Below are 22229 nucleotides of genomic sequence, written 5' to 3' on the forward strand. Positions count from 1 at the left end.
TAAACTTGTTTGATTGGATTTTCCGTAAAGTTTTTCATCTTCTTTCCGTCTCTCATTCTCCTTCAAATTCCATATGACATGTTGTGAAATCTCGAAATCGACTTTGATGACTTGATTATGAATTTCAAGTTAGCGATTTGATTTAAATAAGTTTTATCTAAATCATAATCTTGATCTTACAAAATTGGAATCACAAATAATATCTTTTGGCATTCATGAATTGATACTTACAAATATGAAAGTATTGGCATTCATGACTTGAATTTGATTGAAACATTGTATGCTTAAATTAATCATTCTCCTATGTTTCAAAAATTCTTTAAATGCCTTATGTGATGATAAAAAAGTAATGTTGAGATTTTCATGAATTTGACGATTTGAATGAGTTTGTATTCGAATTATGATCTTGACTTCGTGAAATTACTACTTGAATTTTTTTTATCCCAATCTCTCTCTTATACATCTACAATTTCTATTATTTATAGAAAGAAGAGATTAGATAATATGAATGCATGCTGAATTTTCCTCTAAAATGAACTCTGCGTAAATATTTTTGCATACTTAATTTTCAATGATAAAATCGTTGTATGACAAAATATGTGCTTCAAGTCTCATTTTCCTTTTTGTTGATGACAAAGGGGGAGAAAAGTGATGACTTATATCATTCTTAATAGCATGACAAAATATGAATTGCAAAATCCTTGAGAAAAGTGATCGATCGATGATTATCTTATATGCCTTGCAAAATCCTTGAAAATATCGTAAGATTGATTGATCATATTGAATGCATGTCTAAAATGTATAATCATGCAATTCAAGTTGAAAATCTTTATCTCTTGTCATAGTAAAATTTGTCTCTTATCTTTCGACTTGAAAAAGATTTTCATCAAAGTTTCGCATTTACATTATGCTTAATGAAAATAACGATAAGTTCTATGGTTAGAACTTATCGGGTTATGCTTGAATCCAATGGGATGGAATTCAAGTGTTTTTTATCTTCTCATAATATGGCATATAGATAGGGGGAGTTATGTTTAACTCCGTCATCAATTGATTGTCATCATCAAAAAGGGGGAGATTGTTGAATCTCGGATTTTGATGATGTAATCAATTGGTGGGTTAATTGATCTAATCCATATTATTGAGTTAAGTGTGCAGGATTAACTACGATAACCAGAAAACATAAAGCAAGGATACCGGAGTCGAGCTCGATGGACGTTTAAGAGACCGAAGAATCATCGGAGATGCTGCCGGAACCATCCGAGAAGAAATCGGGAACGTGTCGGAAGTTCGCCGAAGAAATCGTCGGAGGCTCGCGGAGATCACCAAGAAGGCTCGGCTACTCGTTAAAGTCATCACAAAGATTGGGAGCTTGCAGGGAGTCCGTCGGAAGAAGTTCGTCGGAAAGCTCGCCGGAACAAGACTCGACGTTCGCGGTTAAAAAACTTGCTTAGGATGTTTTTTTTTGTGTTATGTAGTTCACCTGTAATTAGGATTAGGATTAAGAAATAATCCTATATCCTGGTTAGGGGCCAACTGGGCCCAAAGTCAGAGTTGGTTTAGGCTAAAAATTAAGCTAAACCAGCGAACTAGAGAGCCAAGATTGAAGCCCAACTAGTGGCTGAAAACACTGTAGTCGGGCTGAAAACACTGTAGGCGGTGGCACCGCCCAGCACCCAAGTGCTGGGCGGTGACACCTCCTTGGCTGGGCGGTTGCACCGCCCAGCACCCGAGCGTTGGGCGGTGGCACCGCCTGGCTGGGCGGTGGAACCGCCAGCACCGAGAACCCTAAGAGAATTCAAATTTTGGAGCCCAAAATTTGAATCCTCTTGAGGCCTATAAATACCCCTCAAATCTCAGCTGAGGTTACAACTTTTGAGAAGCATTTTGATTGAGAGAAAAGTCTTAGAAAGTCTTAGCAAGTCTTGTTTTCAATTTGCTAGAGAGTTCTCCTCCTTTCTTATTGAAAATTTGTAAGAGGTTGAGCTGCTTGTAAAAGGTTGTAAGAGGGGTGTTTACCCTTCCATTTCAAGAGACTTGCTAGTGGAAGGTGAGAGCCTCATCAAAGAGGGGCCTCGCAAGTGGAGTAGGTCATTTGACCGAACCACTCTAAAAATCGGCGTAATCTCTGGTTTGCTTTTTATTATTGTCATTTACATTACTGCAAATCTTCTTACTGCTTTAGTTCCTTATTACTCTTGCTGCGCAACTTTAAGAACACGCATTCAAGTTAAATTTCTCAAGTTTCGTTCTTAACGTACGAAAGATTTTATTAAAATCGAAGTTTTAATCCGCTGCACTAATTCACCCCCCCCTCTTAGTGCCGCTCCGATCCTAACAAAGGGCACCCACGGTCAGCCCGAACCCATTAAACTGATTGTACGACCGCTGACCTGGCCGAGGGGCGAAAACACCATAGCACTCCAAGATATAATAGCGATCTCGAAGCTCCCCCAAAAGTTCCTCGGTCACTACTGAGTCTACATCGTGCCATAACTTAAGATTTGCAAGCACGGCGGGACTCCCTATAGCCTCTAAAGGTGCACCTCCTAAAGACAAACTAACAACTCAACCCCTGGACCCCCAGAAGAAGAAGACGAGGAAGAAGAAGACGAAGAAGAAGGCGGAGACATCCCGACCTCGAAGTTGGGAGGAAGAAGCCGGGTCCCAGGACAAAGGATCAAGCAGGACAATGGCAACCGAGCAAGCTATTGGCAGATGAGCAAAGTAAAGGGCAATTGCTCTGAAAGAAGCTTATAAAGGGCAGGCTGATCCACCGCAAGATGACGATTGGGCTTCCTGAGGAGAGATATGGTTACAGCATTTAAAACCCATCATAACTCCTTGGATTCGCCAGATCCATCGGTCTCGGAGCTCCCGCCAGAGGCACCTCGTCACCCGAAATTTCTCACCAGAAGCCATTCGAAACAAGAAGTTTCCCACCAGGCCCTGTGCCGCTCCACCCGGCCTGCCATGTGGCATGGTGGCACCCGGGCAAAATCTAGCGTGTCGCCCAACGATGCCCCCTAGCCTTCATCCTAGTCACTCCAGATCAGTTCCCGACTTGCGACTCGCCGGCACCGAACTTGAGCCCGAGATCAGTCACTCGGCCCATAGGACCAATCCTTGCCCAGGTCGCTCTAGATCGGTTCCCGACTTACGACTCGTCGGCACCAAACTTGAGCTCGAGATTAGTCACTCGGCCCATAGGTTCAATCCTTGCCCAGGTCGCTCCAGATCGATTCTCAACTTGTGACTCGCTAGCACCAAACCTGAGCCCGAGATTAATCACTCGGCCCACAGGTCTAGTCCTTGCCCGGGTCGCTCCAGATCGGTTCCCGACTTGCGACTCACTGGCACCGAACTTGAGCCTGAGATCAGTCACTTGGCCCATAGGTCCAATCCTTGCCCAGGTCGCTCCAGATCGATTCCCGACTTGTGACTCGCTGGCACCAAACCTAAGCTCGAGATCATTCACTCGGCCTACAGGTCCAGTCCTTGCTTGGGTCGCTCTAGATCGATTCCCTACTTGCAACTCGTCGGCACCAAACCTGAGCCCGAGATCAGTCACTCAGCCCACAGGTCCAGTCCTTGCCCAGGTCGCTCCAGATCAGTTCCCGACTTGTGACTCGCCAATACCAAACCTGAGTCCGAGATCAGTCACTCAGCCCATAGGTCCAATCCTTGCTTGGGTTGCTCTAAATCGGTTCCTGACTCGTGACTCGCCAGCACCAAACCTGAGCCCGAGATCAGTCACTCGGCCCACAGGTCCAGTCCTTGCCCAGGTCGCTCCAGATCGGTTCCCGACTTGCTACTCGCTAGTACCAAACCTGAGCCCGAGATCAGTCACTCGACCCACAGGTCCAATCCTTGCCCGAGTCACTCCAAATCGGTTCCCGACTTGCGACTCGCCCACCACAATCCTAAATCCAAGATCAGTCACTCAGCCCACAGGTCCAATCCTTGTCTAAGGCGCTCTGGATCGGTTCCCGACTTGCGACTTGCCAACCGTAATCCTAAATCTGAGATCAGCAACTTGGCCAATAGGCCATCTCCTCCCAGCTCACACAGCTCGGTCTCTTGACCAGCGACTCGCCAACATCATCCTGTATGGGCCTAGCCACCTGACCGACAGCACAAAATCATTACCATAGCACAGGGCGCCGCCCTCGAACTGCCTCACGACTAGCCAATCCAGCTTCCCCCGTGAGCGATCAACGCAACCATGGCATTCCAACCCAAGCACACCTCTCGCCCCCTCAAGGACCCCACGGCACGCCTCGATGGGGGGGAAGTGATAAGGTATATTTTGGGCCCAGGCCACGTCATAGTCGATTCCACGCTACGCTACAGCCAAGTCAACAAGAGAAACACCCCCGCACGTCAAGCTAGCAACCGTACCAAGACGTCGCTCGGTGTGTCCCATCCCAGGAAGCCCGGGATGGCGCCGCATGGTGCTGTTCCGCACATCCCGGGATAGCGGCCACACAAAGGTATCATCTCACCCCTCGAGGATCGGCCACCACGCCAAACCCGCGTATGACCGACTATCATACAATAGTATAAGAGCCCCTGACCGGCATCCGTCCCAGGGGAGAAAGAAAGAGAAAGAAGAACCCCACACTAACTTACTCGTCGAGGGGCCACAGTCGGTAACCACCCGATGGGGCCTTCTATGCAGGAGAGCGGTCATCCCCAAAGCAAGATCATCTCGATCAAGAGAGATCGCCTCCCCCCGATGCACCAACCAGCATCCTGGCGGAGAGCCAACATCCAACGTCTCGAGCAAGAGCCACCAACCAGCTTCCTGATCTCGGCAAACAGCTCAAACGACCAAAGACTCCTGACACCGACCCGTGAACCAAGCCGTGCTGACTCATCAGACACGGTGCATCTGTTCACCAATAGAAATGACGTGCAATGCACATGAAGAACTTGAGAACCACCTTCCAAAGAACAGAAAAGATTTCAGACTAAGAACAATTGAATACCACTTGAGCATAAGCTCAAGTGATGGTGAACTTGAACTCATCATTATGAAATTTAAAATGTTCATGAAACAAAAATTAAAGAACAAAAAGAATGCAACTACTTGCTATGAAGGCAAGAAGAAGAAAGAACTTTGGGAATCAATAAAGGCGAGATGGCAAACTGCGCCTTAATGGCTTTCGACAATGAGGTAATCAAAATACCCTTAATTTATTTCGAAATTACATAATGCTTTTCACAAGTTATTTTTAATTTAGTTTAGAATTAATTTTTTTAAAAATTACATGTTTAATAATGAAAATACAAAAATTAAGAATCATGCTTATCATTCTAGTAATTTTGAAAATAATCATGAAAATTACATGTTTATGATAAACAAAATGATTTTGATTAAAAATGCCTTATGAAATCATGTTTGATGATATCATGCCTAATAAATTTATTTTTTGAAATTATGCATGATGATTTGAAGTAATGATGAGTTTTGGGTAATTTATGGTTTATTGATGTTGATGATTTCCATGATGATATTTGTTCTTTCGATTTTAAACTATGATGTAGGGTTTTCATATTGAAAAAAACTTTAACATGCTTATATGAAATCAATCACTTAAAATATAACACATAAAAAGGAAAATATATTATTGAATTTAAAATTATGAATCTATTTATGTTATGAATTTTGTGAACCATGAAATTGATTTTGATGGTTTGAATTTAATGGGTTTTATCGAAATCACAATCTTGATTTCTTGAGATTTATAACTTGAAATCTTTTATAAATCAAGATTTCTTACTCTTTATTCTCTTGCATTTTGAGAAAATTTTCAATATGAATCATAAGAGTTCTTATGCATGAATTGAAATCTTTTTCTCCTATATTTCCTTTTACGATTTACTAAAGAGAATATCTTTTTCAAAATTCATGACTTAAAATTTTATTTGAATATCTTCTATTATTTGATCTTCTAAGATCTCTCTTTGAATATTTAAAGAGGAGAATTTTCTAGATGAATTGTGATTTTCATGATTAAAGATTTCATTTGCTTGAATTGAGATCTTGTTCTCCTACAAGATTAAATGAATTTTATCTATATTATGATCTCCTAAGAATTCTTTTTGTTAATTATTTAAGAGGAGATTTGTTAAAATGAATCATGGTTTCTCTTAATTTCACAAACTTTAGACTTGATCTTTCTTTTTTATGATTGAAATAATGATTGGAATATTGATACAATTATGAATGATGATTTGGTATTATGCATGCAATACTTGAACTTATGATAATGATGCATGCAATGATAAAATATTCATGATGAAAATTTGTTTTGACATTCATAACTTATTTTTTTTATTCATCCTTTGTCATGATTTGAAAATTATTGTAAAAGGAAAAAGAGACACAAGAAGTGCTATCTTGCTCATTTCAAAAGAGAAGTAAGAAGTGCTATCTTGCAAATCTCAAGACGCACAAATGCAAACTTACAAAATTTGTAATTTTGCACGTCATTAAAATTTATGATGATTTGGTAATTATGTATGTTTAAAATGTTGTAAGATTCACTAGCTTGCATGATGTAGAACTTGCTATCTTGAACATCACCAAGAAGTGCTATCTTGCCTATTTCAAGAAGCAAAAAATGTTAACTTGTATATCTAGCAAAACTTATATTTTAAGAAGCAAGAGTTGCTTTCTTGAACATCTCAAAATTGCTAGCTTGCATGTTTTAAAATGTTGTAAAATTTTGCTAGCTTGCACTTTGCAAAGGAAGAAAAAATGGCACTTCTCAAAAGAGAAGAAAGAGCTTACTATCTTAAACATCGCTATCTTGCATTTGCTTTCGAAATTTTTGCTAGCTTGTATGTTGTAAACTTGCTATCTTACTACCTTGCATATCTAAAACTTGATAGGTTACATGATGTAACACTTGCTAAATTTTTTAGCTTATAAATTACATGATGATAAAACTTGATATTATGTTTTTCATGCAATGATTTGAACTTATATCTCAAACACTTGATAGTTGGAACTTCTCCTTTTTGTTGATGACAAAGGGGGAGAAGTATGATTATGTTATGCATGATGACATGTTGCAAATATTCATGATAAAATTTGCAATGACTTGAATTTAGCTTGAATTAAAGGTTCTATCAATATGGCATATTAATAGGGAGAGTTTGTTTAAACTCCGGGAGTTAAGGTTAACTCCGTGATCAATTGGTTGCCATCATCAAAAAGGGGGGAGATTGTTGAATCTCGGATTTTGATTATGAAACCAATTGATAAATGTTTATGATTTAATCTGCATTTTGAGTGATGCAGGATGCTTCGATCAGAGAGAGATAATTAAAGTAGGAAGAATCATGTTGGGCCAGAGAAAAACGTGTCAGAAGATTGGACGTCAGGCCGAATGATCGGTCGACGTATCAACAGAAGGCTTCGGGCCATGGATTCGGCATCGGGCCAAGAAGAGCGGATATTGTGCCAAGGATATCAGAGTTGCGGAGGTCAACTGGCCGATTGTGTAATAGGCCGCAAGAGAGGACGATGCGCCGAAGAATCGGATGAAGCATCGATGGACCAATGATATGTCGGACAACATGATCCATACTTAGTAAAATTGTCTAGATTGAAGTATGTTTTTGTATGTGCAGGATTAACTACGATAGTAAAGCATAAAGTAAAATGAAGTCCCGAAGTCAAGAACGTGATTTCGTTGGGAGTTCGAGAATTTGTCGGAAGTCTGGATGTTCGTCGGAAGTTCTGCCGGAACCAGCCGAGAAGTCCAGGAGCTTGCCAAAGAAGCTCGTCGGAACTCACCAAGAAGATCATCGTGAAGTCCAGGAGTTTCCCGGGAGTCCATCGGAACATTACCGAGAGATCATTGAAAGTTCGCCAACTAAGCTTTGTTAGGGGCCAACCGGAAGAAACCAGACTTATCTTGCTTAGATTATATCTTAGGAATCGTAATTAGCACATAATTGGAGTTAGGATTGAGAGGTAATTCCCTCAACTTTGTTAGGGGCCAACTAAGCTTGAAGTTGGGTTGGTTTGGGCCAGATTTACGGCCCAACCAAGGTGCTGAAACCCTGGTCGGTGGTGGCACCGCCTGGAGAACAACATCCCAAGAAATCTGGATGGTGGTACCACCGATAGCAATGCTACCAGCGGTGGTACTGCCCCTGTTTGACAGTATTACCACCCAGCTACAGATCCTACGACGGTAGTACCGCCCAGGAACGACGGTGGTACTGCCAGTACCCAGAAACCTAGGATGAGACAATTTTAGGCTCCGAGTTTAAATCAACTTGAAGCTTATAAATACCCCTCTCATCCCTGGGTAACTTACACAAGCATAGAGAATTTAAAGAGGGAAAAACGATGTTGTAATCTCTTGTGAGAATCTTCCTCTTCTAGTCTAAGTGTTAGAATAGTTTGAGAGAGGAGTGAGTGCTTGTAAGGGTTGTCTCCTAACCCCGATAAAAGGAGAAGAGGGGTGTAAGAAGGAGATTGATCTTCGCCTATTAAAGGAAGATCTATTAGGAACGAGTTGGCACTAAGAGGGAGGGGGGGGTGGGGATGAATTAGTGCAACGGTAAAATACATCGGTTCGAAAAACCTTTTCATACGATAAAAACCAAACTCGGAAATGCTTAACTTTGAAAGCGAAATAAGAGCGTATTGAAGGCAATTTGCAGTTAATGTAAATTGCAAGAAGTAAATGCAAACTAGATTTTATAGTGATTCGGTCGTCGTGACCTACATCCACTCCACCGATTCCTCTTCCGTCGAGGCCACCAGCATCCACTATCGATCTTCCTTTAATAGGCGAAGATCAACCTCCTTCTTACACCCCTCTTCTCCTTTTACCGGGTTTAGGAGACAACCCTTACAAGCACACACACTCCTATCTAAATAGAATTCTAAAGTTAGATCTACATGAGGGATTTCTCAAGTGATTTCTATAGCGTTTTCTCACTTTAAAACTCTCTGTACTTGTGTTTATTAACCAAGGATGAGAGGGGTATTTATAGGCTTCAAGTTGATTCAAACTTGGAGCCTAAAAATATCTCATCCCAGGTTTCCTGGGTACTGGCGGTACCATCGCCATTCCTGGGCAATACTACAGCTATAGGATCTAGTACTAGGCAGTATCACTGCCGAACATGGGCGGAACCACCGCTAGCAGCATTGCTGCTAGTGGTACCATCGCCCAGGAATCTTGGGGTTCTATTCCCCAAGCGGTGCCATCGTCGGTCAGGGTTTCAACAGCCTAGTTGGGCCTTGAATTTGGCCCAAACCAGTCCAACTTCGGGCTCAATTGACCCCTAACAGAGTTGATGGGATTACCTCTCAATCCCAACTCTAATTATGTGCTAACTACGATTCCTAAGACATATTCTAAGCAAGATAAGTCTGATTTCTTCTAGCGAGCTTCCGGCGATCTTTTCGGTGAACTTCCGATGATCTCTCACAATGTTCCGGCAGACTTCCAGCAAGCTCTTGGACTTCACAATGATCTTCTTAATGAGTTCCGATGAGCTTCTTTGGCAAGCTCCTAGAGTTCTCGGTTGGTTCCGGGAGAATTTTCGATGAACGTTTGGACTTCCGACGAACTCTCGAACTCCCAACTAAATCACGTTCTTGACTCCGGAACTTCATTTTGCTTTATGCCTTGCTATCATAGTTAATCTTGCACACACAAAAATACACTTCGATCTAGACAATTATTACTAAGCATGAATCATATTGTCCGGTATGTCATTGGTCCATCGATGCTTCGTCTGATTCTTCGGCACATCGTCCTCTCTTGCAGCCTATTGCCTAAACGGTCAATTGACCTCCGCAACACCGATATCCTTGGCATAATATCCATTCTTCTTTACCCAATGCCCGAATCCATGGCCCAAAATCTTTTGTCGATACGTCGATAGATCCTCCGGCCCGATGTCCAATCTTCTGACACGTTTTCCTCCGGTCCAACATGATTCTTCCTGCTTTAATTGTCTCTCCCTAATTGAAGCATCCTACGTCACTCAAAGCACAGATTAAATTATAAACACTTATCAATTGGTTTCATCATCAAAATACGAGATTCAACAATCTCCCCCTTTTTTATGATGACAATCAATTGATGACGGAGTTAACCTTAACTCCCGGAGTTTAAACAAACTCCCTCTATCAATATGCCATATAACTCTTGGATTCAAAAATCCAAGCAAACATGTCATGATAAAATCATGCATAACATCAACATACTTCTCCCCCTTTGTCATCAACAAAAAGGAGAAGTTCAACTATCCAGTGTTTGAGATATAAGTTCAAATCATTGCATGAAAAATATCAAGTTTTATCATCATGCAATTTGTAAGCTAGAAAATTTAGTAAATGTTACATCATGCAAGCTATCAAGTTTTAGATATGCTAGGTAATAAGATAGCAAGTTTACAACATACAAGCTAGTAAAAATTTTATAATATTTTAAAACATGCAAGCTAACAATTTTGAGATGTTCAAGAAAGCAACTCTTACTTCTTGAAATATAAGTTTTACTAGATGTGCAAGTTAACTTTTTTTTTTTTTTTTTTTTGCTTCTTGAGATAGGCAAGATAGCACTTTTTTTTTTTTTTTTTTTTTGCTTCTTGAGATAGGCAAGATAGCACTTCTTGGTGATATTCAAGATAGCAAGCTAGTGAATCTTACAACATTTTAGAACATACATAATCACCAAATCATCATAAATTTTAATGATGTGCAAAATTATAAATTTTGCAAGTTTGCATTTGTACATCTCGAGATTTGCAAGATAGCACTTTTTGCTTCTCTTTTGATATGAGCAAGCTAGTAAGTTTGCTTCTTTTGCAATGTGTAAGTTTTCAAATTTTGCAACTTGAGCTAGCAATATTTCTCCCCCTTTGTCATTGTCAAAAAGAAGGGAAGAATACAGTTTTGTAGTTCTTTTTCCTTTTACACAAATCATGACAAAGGTAAAGTATTATTCTTATTTCAAAATGCCATAATTGAGATAAACCTTGAATTCAAGTCAAAGCAATTTTAATCATGATTCATATTATATGCAATACATCACATACATCATCATAATAAAAAGCATAAGTATTGTATGCATCATTCCAAATCATAAATATTTCACGTCATGATGGTATCAATTTGTCAAATTACATCCTACCATGTATGATCATAACTTCTAATTTGTATGCATCAAAATAATATCAAGAGTATTTTCATGCATAATTTAATATCATCACATGAAAAATATCAAGAGAATTTTGGTGATGAGATACACAAATTGAAGACACATTGTGAATATCAAAAGTCACCATGATTCATTTTAACAAATCTCCTCTTAAATAAATAACGAAAAGAATTCTTAGGAGATCAAATGATATAATATCTTGATTCATGAATAAGAAATTTCAAGTTATAAATCTCAAAAAATCAAGATAAAGCTCATTCAAATTTAAATCATCAAATCAAAATCATTTTAAAGAGATTCTAAGAATAAAGATAGGTTCATTAGTCTCTCCTTTTTGAAAAATTGATAAAGTAGAGAAATATTTTTAAGGAGAAAGCTTTCTTCTTTTTAGTGATTCAATTCATAAGATTGATTTCATAAATGCATGCCTTTTTCATTTTTGCCAAATAAAAACATGCATGAACGTTTAGGATCGAAAAGTAAATTTCATCATAAAAGTCATTAAGATAAAAAAAGTATAACATGTTAAATATAAGGCTTCTTTAAACAAGAGATTTGATTTATCATTTTAATTCCAATGATAATAGATTTACTTTTTTATGTGTTTCATTTTAAGTGATTGATTTCATATAAGCATACTCAAGTCTTCCGTATGAAAACCATACATCAACGTTTAAAACGGAAAGATAAAAAATCATCAAGATCAAAAAGTGTAATACATAATTTCAAAACATATGATTTCAAATCATTATTTCAAGTCCTTATGCATAAAAATCATCAAACATGATGCAAATATTTATTTTCAAAATATTCATCATGATAAGGCATACAAGCCAAAGAAAACATAAAACATATTCATCAATCATGGTTTCATTGAGCATAAAGCATTTTCAAACAAAATCGAAATTCAATACGAAAAACATCAAGATATACAGTATTTCTTCTTGAAAAACATACATAGAATTATCATTAGATTTAAATCTAATATTTTATTCTTTTAACATAAAACATGTAATTTTTATTATCATTTTTAAAATTACTAGCATGATAAGCATGATCCTATTTTATTTTTGCAGTTTTCATTACATCATTAAACATGCAAATTTTAAGAAAAATAATTAAATTAAATTAAAAATAACTCATTAAAAGCATCATGTAATTTTGAAATAAATTAAAGGAGTTTCGTTTAAGTTGTTTACCTCATTGTAGAAAGCTGTTAAGGCGTAGTTTGCCACCTCGCCTTTGTTGATTTTCTCATCGTCTTCAGAGGAGCTCGATTCATCCAAAGGCACATTCTTTTTCTTGCGTTCATAATAAGTAGTTACATTCTTTTTGTTCTTTAATTTTTGTTTCATGAACTTTTTAAATTTTTTAGCGAGGAGTTCAAGTTCACCATCACTTGAGCTTATGCTCGAGTGGTCTTCAATTGTTCTAAGTCTGAAATCCTTTCTGTCATTGGAAGGTTGTTCTCGAGTTCCCTTTTTGCCACATTGTTCATTTCGTATGTCATTAAAGGCCCAATTAGTTCTTCAAGTAAAAGGTTGTTTAGGTTTTTAGTCTCTTGTATGACCATTACTTTAGAGTCCCAAGTTTTAGAAAGTGATCGTAAAATCTTGTTTACAAGTTCAAAATCTGAAAAACTTCTACCAAGTACTTTTAAACCATTGACGACATCCGTAAAACGGGTATACATGTCAACAATGGTTTTACTTGGTTTCATATGAAATAATTCAAGATCATGTATTAAAAGATTAATCTTCAAAACTTTTAATCTACTAGTGCCTTCGTGTGTAGTTTCAAGAATGTGCCAAATATTGAAAGTCGTTTCGCATAAAGAAACCCGATTGAATTTATTTTTGTCTAAGGCACAAAATAGAGCATTCATAGCTCTAGCATTTAGTAAAAATATCTTCTTCTCCAAATCATTCCAATCGTTCATTGGAAGAGAAGACCTTTGAAATCTGTTTTCAACCATATTCCATAAATTTAAATCAATCGAAAGTAAGAAATTTCTCATTCGAGTTTTTCAATAAGTGTTGTCCATCCCATTGAAAAAGGGAGGACAAATGAGAGAAAGTCCCTCTTAAAAGCCGAAAAGAGCCATTTCTCTTACGTGTTAAACCAAATGAGAAATACGAGGCTCTGATACCAACTATTAGGAACAAGTCGGTACTCAGAGGGGGGGGGTGAATTAGTGCAGCGGTAAAATACGTCGGTTCGAGAAACCTTTTCGTATGATAAAAACCAAACTTAGAAATGCTTAACTTTTAAAGTGAAGTAAGAATGTATTGAAGGCAGTTTGCAGTTAATGTAAATTGTAAGAATTGCAAGAAGTAAATGCAAACCAGATTTTATAGTGGTTCAATCGTCGTGACCTACATCCACTCCGTCGATTCCTCTACCGTCGAGGCCACTGGCATCCACTATCGATCTTCCTTTAATAGGCGAAGATCAACCTCCTTCTTACACCCCTCTCCTCCTTTTACCGGGTTTAGGAGACAACCCTTACAAGCACACACACTCCTCCCTAAACAGAATTCTAAAGTTTGATCTAGAGGAGGGATTTCTCAAGTGATTTCTATAGCGTTTTCTCACTTTAAAACTCCCTGTACTTGTGTTTGTTAACTAGGGATAAGAGTGGTATTTATAGGCTTCAAGTTCATTCAAACTTAGAGCCTAAAAAGGTCTCGTCCCTGGTTTCCTAGGTACTAGCGGTACCACCGTTGTTCCTAGGTGGTACTATTGCCACAGGATCTGGTACTGGGCGGTACCACCACCGAATAGGGGTGGTACCACTGCCCAGCCTGGGTGGTACCACTATGCAGGAATCCTGGGGTGCTATTCCCTAGGCGGTGCCACCGTCGGCCAGGGTTTCAGCACCCTGGTTGGGCCTTGAATCCAGCCCAAACCAGTCCAACTTCGGGCCCAGTTAGTGTTGAATCTCGGATTTTGATGATGAAATCAATTGATGGGTTAATTAATCTAATCCATATTATTGAGTTAAGTGTGCAGGATTAACTACGATAACCAGAAAACACAAAGCAAGAATACCGGAGTCAAGATATATGGATGTTTAAGAGTCCGAAAAATCGTCGGAGATGCTGTCGGAACCAACCGAGAAGAAATCGGGAACCTATCGGAAGTTCGTCGAAGAGATCGTCGGAGGTTCACGGAGATCACCGAGAAGGCTCGACTACTCGTTAAAGTCATCACAAGATCGGGAGCTTGATGGGAGTCCGTCGGAAGAAGTTCGTCGGAAAGCTCGCCGAAACAAGACTCGACGTTCGCGGTTGAAAGCTTGCTTAGGATGTGTTTTTGTTATGTAGTTCACTTGTAATTAGGATTAGGATTAAGAGATAATCTTTTATCCTGGTTAGGGGCCAACTGGGCCCAAAGTCGGATATGGTTTGGGCTAAAATTAAGCCAAACCAGTGAAATCGGAGAGCCAGGCAGTGGCACCGCCTGGCTGGGCGGTAGCACCGCCCAGAACCCGAGAGCTGGGCGGTGACACCTCCTGGGCTGGGCGGTTGCACCTCCCAGCACCCGAGCGCTGGGCGGTGGCACCGCTTGGCTGGGCGGTGGCACCTCCAGCATCGGAAACCCTAAGAGAATTCAAATTTTGGAGCCCAAATTTGAATCCTCTTGAGGCCTATAAATACCCCTCAAATCTCAACTGAGATGACAACTTTTGAGAAGCATTTTGATTGAGAGAAAAGTCTTAGAAAGTCTTAGCAAGTCTTGTTTTCAATTTGCTAGAGAGTTCTCCTCCTTCTTTCTTATTGAAAATTTGTAAGAGGTTGAATTGCTTGTAAAAGGTTGTAAGAGGGGTGTTTACCCTTCCATTTCAAGAGATTTGCTAGTGGAAGGTGGGAGCCTCATCGAAGAGGGCCATCGCAAGTGGAGTAGGTCATTTGACCGAACCACTCTAAAAATCGGCGTAATCTCTGGTTTGCATTTTATCATTGTCATTTACATTACTGCAAATCTTCTTACTGCTTTAGTTCCTTATTACCCTTGCTGCGCGACTTTAAGAATACGCTTTCAAGTTAAACTTTTCAAGTTCCGTTCTTATCGTACGAAAGATTTTGTTAAAATCGAAGTTTTAATCCGCTGCACTAATTCACCCCCCCCCTCTTAGTGCCGCTCCGATCCTAACAAGTGGTATCAGAGCAAGGTTATCTCTCATATTTGGTTTAATACCCAAGAGAGATGGCTTACTCCGGCATGCAAGAGGGCCACTCTATTGCACGACCACCTTTGTTTAATGGGTCGGATTACACATATTGGAAGACTCGCATGAGGATCTTCCTCATTTCTATGGACTTTGAGCTTTGGTCTATTGTTGAGAATGGATTTCAAAAATCTTCTCTTCCGATGAGCGAATGGAATGAATCGGAGAAGAAGGTTTTTGCTTTAAATGCAAAGGCTATGAATGCCTTGTTTTGTGCATTAGACAAAAACGAATTTAATCGTGTGTCAATGTGTGATTCGGCTTTTGATATTTGGAGAACTCTTGAGGTCACTCATGAAGGCACTAGCCGAGTGAAAGAGTCCAAAATCAACATCCTTGTGCACTCTTATGAACTTTTCCGAATGAAACCAAGTGAGTCCATCGGAGACATGTACACCCGGTTTACGGATGTCATCAATAGACTCAAAGCTCTTGGTAAAGATTTTACTAACTTTGAACTAGTAACTAAAATCTTAAGATCTCTCCCTAAAAGTTGGGATCCAAAAGTTACGGCCATTCAAGAGGCCAAAGACCTTAAAGCATTCCCTCTTGAAGAACTCATTGGGTCTCTAATGACCTACGAAATGACATGTTAAGCTCATGACGAACTCGAGAACCCCCTTCCAAAGAACAGGAAGGATATGGCACTCAAATCACAAGAAGACCACTTGAAAGGAACATCAAGTGATGAGGACAGTGACAATGACATTGCACTTTTGACTCAAAAATTTTAAAAATATTTAAGAAAGAATAAATTTAAAAATAATATAAAAAATAAATTTGAACAAAAGAAGGACCAAGTGATTTGCTATGAATGTAAAAAATCGGGACATTATAAGAACGATTGTCCTCAAGCCAAAAAGAGAACATCAAAGAAGAAGGCGTTCAAGCCAACGTGGGATGATTCAAGCGCATCCGAAGAAGAGGAGTCCAACACCGAGCAAGTTGCTCATTACGCGCTAATGGCGTTAGGAGAAGAGGTATGTGATTTATTTAATGAAGATTTATCTTTTGAAGAACTATCTATCGCTTTTCATGAATTATTTGATGAATGTAGAACTGTTAGCAAGAAGTTAAGTATCTTAAAGAAAGAGCATGCTTTGCTACAAGATAAGTTTGATAGTCTTCAAACTCCTCCATGCTCTAAGTGTGAGCACTTAGAAGCAATAAAAAATGAAAATTTGCTTCTTAAGGAAACCTTAAACAAGTTCAAGGTTGGTAGCAAAGGATTAGATATGATCCTTGCATACAAGGGTCACATCGCAAATAGAAATAGAATTGGATTTGTAAAAGGATTACATCAAAATCCTACCACTTTCATAAAAGGACCTACATTACATGTTTCCTCTTATATGAAATGCAACTTTTGTTGCAAATCCGGACATATTGCCTACAAATGCCCATTTAGGAAAATTAGTTCACAAAAATTAATATGGGTTCCTAAAGGAACTATAAAGAATTCAATCATAAATAACAAAGTTAGTGGGTCAATTTTTGAGGCACCCAAAATCAAATGGGTACCTAAAAATCATCCTCTTTTGTAGACAAACCCACAAGCTAGGAGCAAGAGATGGTATCTCGATAGTGGATGCTCAAGACATATGACTGGAGATCCATCTCATTTCTCTATGCTCACTAGCAAAGAAGAAGGGTACGTTACCTTCGGAGACAACAACAAGGGCAAAATCATTGGCAAGGGAACTATTGGTAACAAATTTAATTTTTCCATTGATGATGTCTTACTAGTTGATGGATTGAAACATAATCTCTTGAGTATTAGTCAACTATGCGATAAAAGTTACATCGTTAGATTTGAATCAAATATGTGCATTATTGAAAAACCAAATCATAACATGACTATGATTGCTTTAAAACAAAATAATGTCTATACCATCAATCTTGATGAACTAAGTAATGAAATGTGTTTCTCCGCCGTAAATGATGATGCTTGGCTTTGGCATAGGAGATTAGGCCATGCAAGCATGAAAACAATATCTAAGATCTTATCTCAAGAATTAGTACGAGGAATTCCAAATATAAAGTTTATTAAGGACAAAGTATGCGATGCATGTCAACTAGGCAAACAAATAAAAACAAGCTTCAAACCAAAAAATCAAATTAGCACCACTAGACCATTACAATTGATCCATTTGGACTTATTTGGACCAATTGATACAACAAGTCTAGGTGGAAGCAAATACGCTTTTGTGATTGTGGATGACTAATCTAGATACACTTGGACCTATTTCTTAGCTCACAAAAGTGATTGCTTCAAGTGTTTCTCTAAATTTTGTAAACTCACTCAAAACGAAAAAGGCTTCATGATTTCATCAATTCGGAGTGATCACGGTGGTGAATTTCAAAACCATGACTTTCAAAATTTTTGCGAAGTTAATGGATACAATCACAACTTCTCAACTCCAAGAAATCCTCAACAAAATGGTGTAGTTGAAAGAAAAAATAGAAACCTATAAGAAATGGCAAGAACTATGTTAAATGAACATAGTTTACCCAAATATTTTTGGGCCGAAGCCGTAAATACGGCTTGCTACATCATGAATAGGGTTCTAATAAGACCATCTCTATCAAAAACTCCCTATGAATTATGGAATAACAAAAAACCAAATATTTCTTATTTTAAAGTTTTTGGTTGTAAATGCTTTATTTTAAATGAAAAGGATGCCTTAGGTAAATTTGATGCTAAATCCGATGAAGGCATCTTTCTTGGCTACTCTTCCGTTTCTAAGGCTTTTCGGATTTTTAATAAAAGAACCTTAGTAATAGAAGAGTCTATTAATGTAGTTTTTAATGAAATTTTCGATTTAAAGAAAAATGATTTTGATGATGATCTTGGTTTTGATAATTTGAATTTAAATGAACCCTCTCCTCAAAATAGCCATTTGAATGCATCTTCTTCCGAAATTTCTTTACCAAAAGAATGGAAGTATGTAGATGCTCATCCAAAAGAGCAAATTATAGGAGATACATCAAAAGGGGTTCAAACTCGTTCTTCTTTCAAAAATTTCTGTGCTAACGCCGCTTTCCTTTCTCAAATTGAACCTAAATGCATTGACGAAGCCTTAAAAGATGATTTTTGGGTCATTGCAATGCAAGAAGAATTGAACCACTTTGAGAGGAATGAGGTATAGAAGCTTGTTCCTAGACCAAGTGACCACTTAGTCATAGGTACTAAGTGGGTCTTTAGAAACAAGCAAGACGAAAATGGTATCGTGGTTAGAAACAAGGCTAGATTAGTGGCCAAAGGTGTCAACCAAGAAGAAGGTATCGATTACGAAGAAACCTTCGCTCCCGTGGCTCGATTAGAAGCCATAAGGATGCTCCTTGCCTATGCTAGTAGTAATAATTTTAAACTATTTCAAATGGATGTTAAAAGTGCTTTCTTGAATGGTTTTATTTCCGAAGAAGTATTTGTCGAACAACCTCCCGGATTTGAAAATTCTCTTCTTCCTAATCATGTATTCAAATTGACCAAGGCCCTCTATGGCTTGAAACAAGCTCCTAGAGCTTGGTACGAAAGGCTTAGTTCCTTTCTTATTTTAAATAATTTTACTAAAGGCAAGGTTGATACTACATTGTTTATTAAATATTTTGAAAATAATTTTCTTATTGTGTAAATTTATGTTGATGATATTATTTTTGGCTCTTCGGATGAATCACTATGTGAATCATTTGCCAAATGTATGAGTCTTGAATTTGAAATTGTTGGGAAATCATAGGGGGGGCGACATCATATGCGCAGCGGAAGAACAAGAAAACAAAAATCCCCGATTCCCAAAAAGATGTTCATCGTCGTGCGAAGATTGGTGCGCAAAATCCGCAAAAACACAAAACTGCGTATAGAGATTGTGTTACCTAGGAAGATCGTATATCCCTGTTTCCTTGCAGATCCTTAGGAGAGGGTGAAGGAGGTCAAGCGTCCTCCTCTCTAGCGGTGATCCACACAGCAGGGTTGCGACGACGCTCCTCAAAACTCCAGGCCTACTCTGAGGTGGAGAGGGAGAGGAGAATAGGAAGGGCAAGCAAAGACTCTAGCCTATGAGGCTGTGAATCCCTCCTATTTATAGAGATCCCGTGTCAAAACCCTAATGGGTCCTTTCCCTAGTGGGTATTGGATCTGCATCCAATAAGACAAGGGCTCCGTCGGATATCTCATATCCGAACCTCTACTCATCGCAATGCCTACCATATGTGTGTGACCCTCTAGGCCCAATATCGAGCTGGCCGTGAGTCATACCTGTCAGAACTCCTTCTAACTCAGTGAATTATTATCTCTGTAATAATTCACTCGACTCATCGACTACGGAAGTACTAGGCCACTACGCCGTAGTCCCCAGACGATACAGGGGAATCCAATCCATTGGACCTGTCTGTCCTCAGTTACCATGTACCTATAGTCCCTCATCCATCTAATATCCCAGAGACCGTATATCGAGCATGGTGCTGTCAGACCCATACGGTTTCTACTCGAGTCTCGCTCTAATCGGATTCTCCCGGAGAACTCTTTCTCTCTCAACCCGAATGACCCTGGCCAGGGATTTGTCTGAGCAAGAACACATGGGATATTCCTCTCATGATACCGAGAGTGGATGATCCTCTATCGACACTCAATAGCCCTCGTAAGGTCGACTACCACTCCCAATGACCAGCTGTACTAGATCTGGGAACAGCCAAACCTATAAGTCTGGTATCAAAGAGTGGAGCACTCATACAGGACATCCTTGGTGTCTCAAGTCTAAGAACCAGATACACCACTAGGACTACGGAATTGTTGTCTGACAATAAGGCATCATCAACCATCCAGCATTCCGTAAGCGGATCAATCAGTGAACTCATTCTCCAATGAGCACCTGTACTGTATCCCTAGTGTCCCTACACGAGCAGCTATGAGACCAGCTGCATCCATCATATGGACGGGTATACAGCACACCAGTCTATCCGGTTATCACGATGTCCCTCTCGAGTAACCTATGACCGGGATTATTTAGGATATGTGTTTAAAGGTGAATCGATCTCATTATCGTGATCTCATCACGATCCGATTCCCATTGCACAAATCCAAGGACATCACAATATATATGCATTTATGCAATAGTTATAAAGTGATATATGCCAAAATATAATAAGCAAAAAGATTCTGTATCAAGTCACACGTGCCATCACTCACGTGATTGGCTTGCTAGGCACTTATGACTAGCAATCTCCCACTTGACCTAAAGCCAATCACCTATGTGTCTGATCCCCATCAGACCCCTGTGACGCTCAAAGACAATCTGAGACAATGGCTTTGTTAGTGGATCTGCAATGTTATCTTCGGATGGAACTCTTTCCACTGCTACATCTCCTCGGGTCACGATCTCTCTGATAAGGTGGAACCTCCTCAGAACATGCTTAGATTTCTGATGAGACCTAGGTTCCTTCGCTTGAGCAATTGCCACGTTGTTGTCGCAATATAGGGAAATCGGCTCCTCACTATCCGGCACGACTCCCAAATCTGTGATGAACTTCTTCAACCAGACTCCCTCCTTTGCTGCATCTGATGCAGCAATGTACTCCGCCTCTGTGGTCGAGTCAGCAGTGGTATCTTGCTTGGAACTCTTCCAGCACATTGCTCCTCCATTCAAGGTGTACACATACCTTGAATTCGACTTGCTATCATCGACATCAGACTGAAAACTTGAGTCAGTGTAGCCTTCAACCTTAAGGCTATTACCTCCATATACTAGTAAAAGATCCTTAGTCCTTCTCAAGTACTTAAGGATACACTTTACTGCTTTCCAGTGCTCCAAGCCTGGATCCGCCTGATACCTGCTCGTGACACTCAGAGCATGCGCTATATCAGGCCTAGTACATAGCATGGCATACATGATAGACCCTATTGCTGAGGCATAAGGTATCATATCCATGTTCGCCCTTTCTTCTGGAGTCTTTGGGGACATACTCGTAGAAAGCGATATCCCATGTCTCATCGGTATGAGACCTCTTTTGGAATTTTCCATGCCAAACCTTTTGACAATAGTTTCTATGTACCTGGACTGGGACAAGCCAAGCATCCTTTTGGATGTATCTCTATAGATTCTAATCCCCAAGATATAAGATGCTTCTCCTAAGTCCTTCATGGAGAAGTGTCTAGATAACCAAGCCTTTATTGTGGATAGCATTCCTATGTCATTCCCAATGATGAGGATGTCATCCACATATAACACCAAAAAGCTAATAGCGCTCCCACTTACCTTTCTGTATACACAAGGCTCATCTTCGTTCTTAACGAAGTCATAAGATCTGATTGCCTCATCAAATCTTATGTTCCAACTTCGGGAAGCTTGCTTTAGTCCATAAATGGATCTAAGCAACCTACACACCTTATCTGGGTAGTTCTTGGACACGAATCCCTCAGGTTGCATCATATACACCTCCTCCTCCAGGTTCCCGTTGAGGAATGCGGTTTTCACATCCATCTGCCAGATCTCATAATCATAGTGTGCTGCAATAGCCAATAGAATTCTGATGGATTTTAGCATTGCTACGGGTGAGAAAGTTTCGTCGTAGTCAACACCTTGCCTTTGACGATACCCCTTAGCCACTAGCCTTGCTTTATAGGTCTCTACCTTTCCATCTACTCCGATCTTTTTCTTAAAGATCCACTTGCAACCGATGGGTACAATACCTTCGGGTGCATCAACTAGGTTCCAAACCTTATTGGAGTACATAGAATCCATTTCAGAATTCATGGCTTCTTTCCACTTCCCGGAGTCTATACTCATAATAGCCTCCTC

This window comes from Musa acuminata, chromosome BXJ2-6, assembly GCF_036884655.1.
Source record: "Musa acuminata AAA Group cultivar baxijiao chromosome BXJ2-6, Cavendish_Baxijiao_AAA, whole genome shotgun sequence".
Taxonomy (NCBI): Eukaryota; Viridiplantae; Streptophyta; class Magnoliopsida; order Zingiberales; family Musaceae; genus Musa; species Musa acuminata.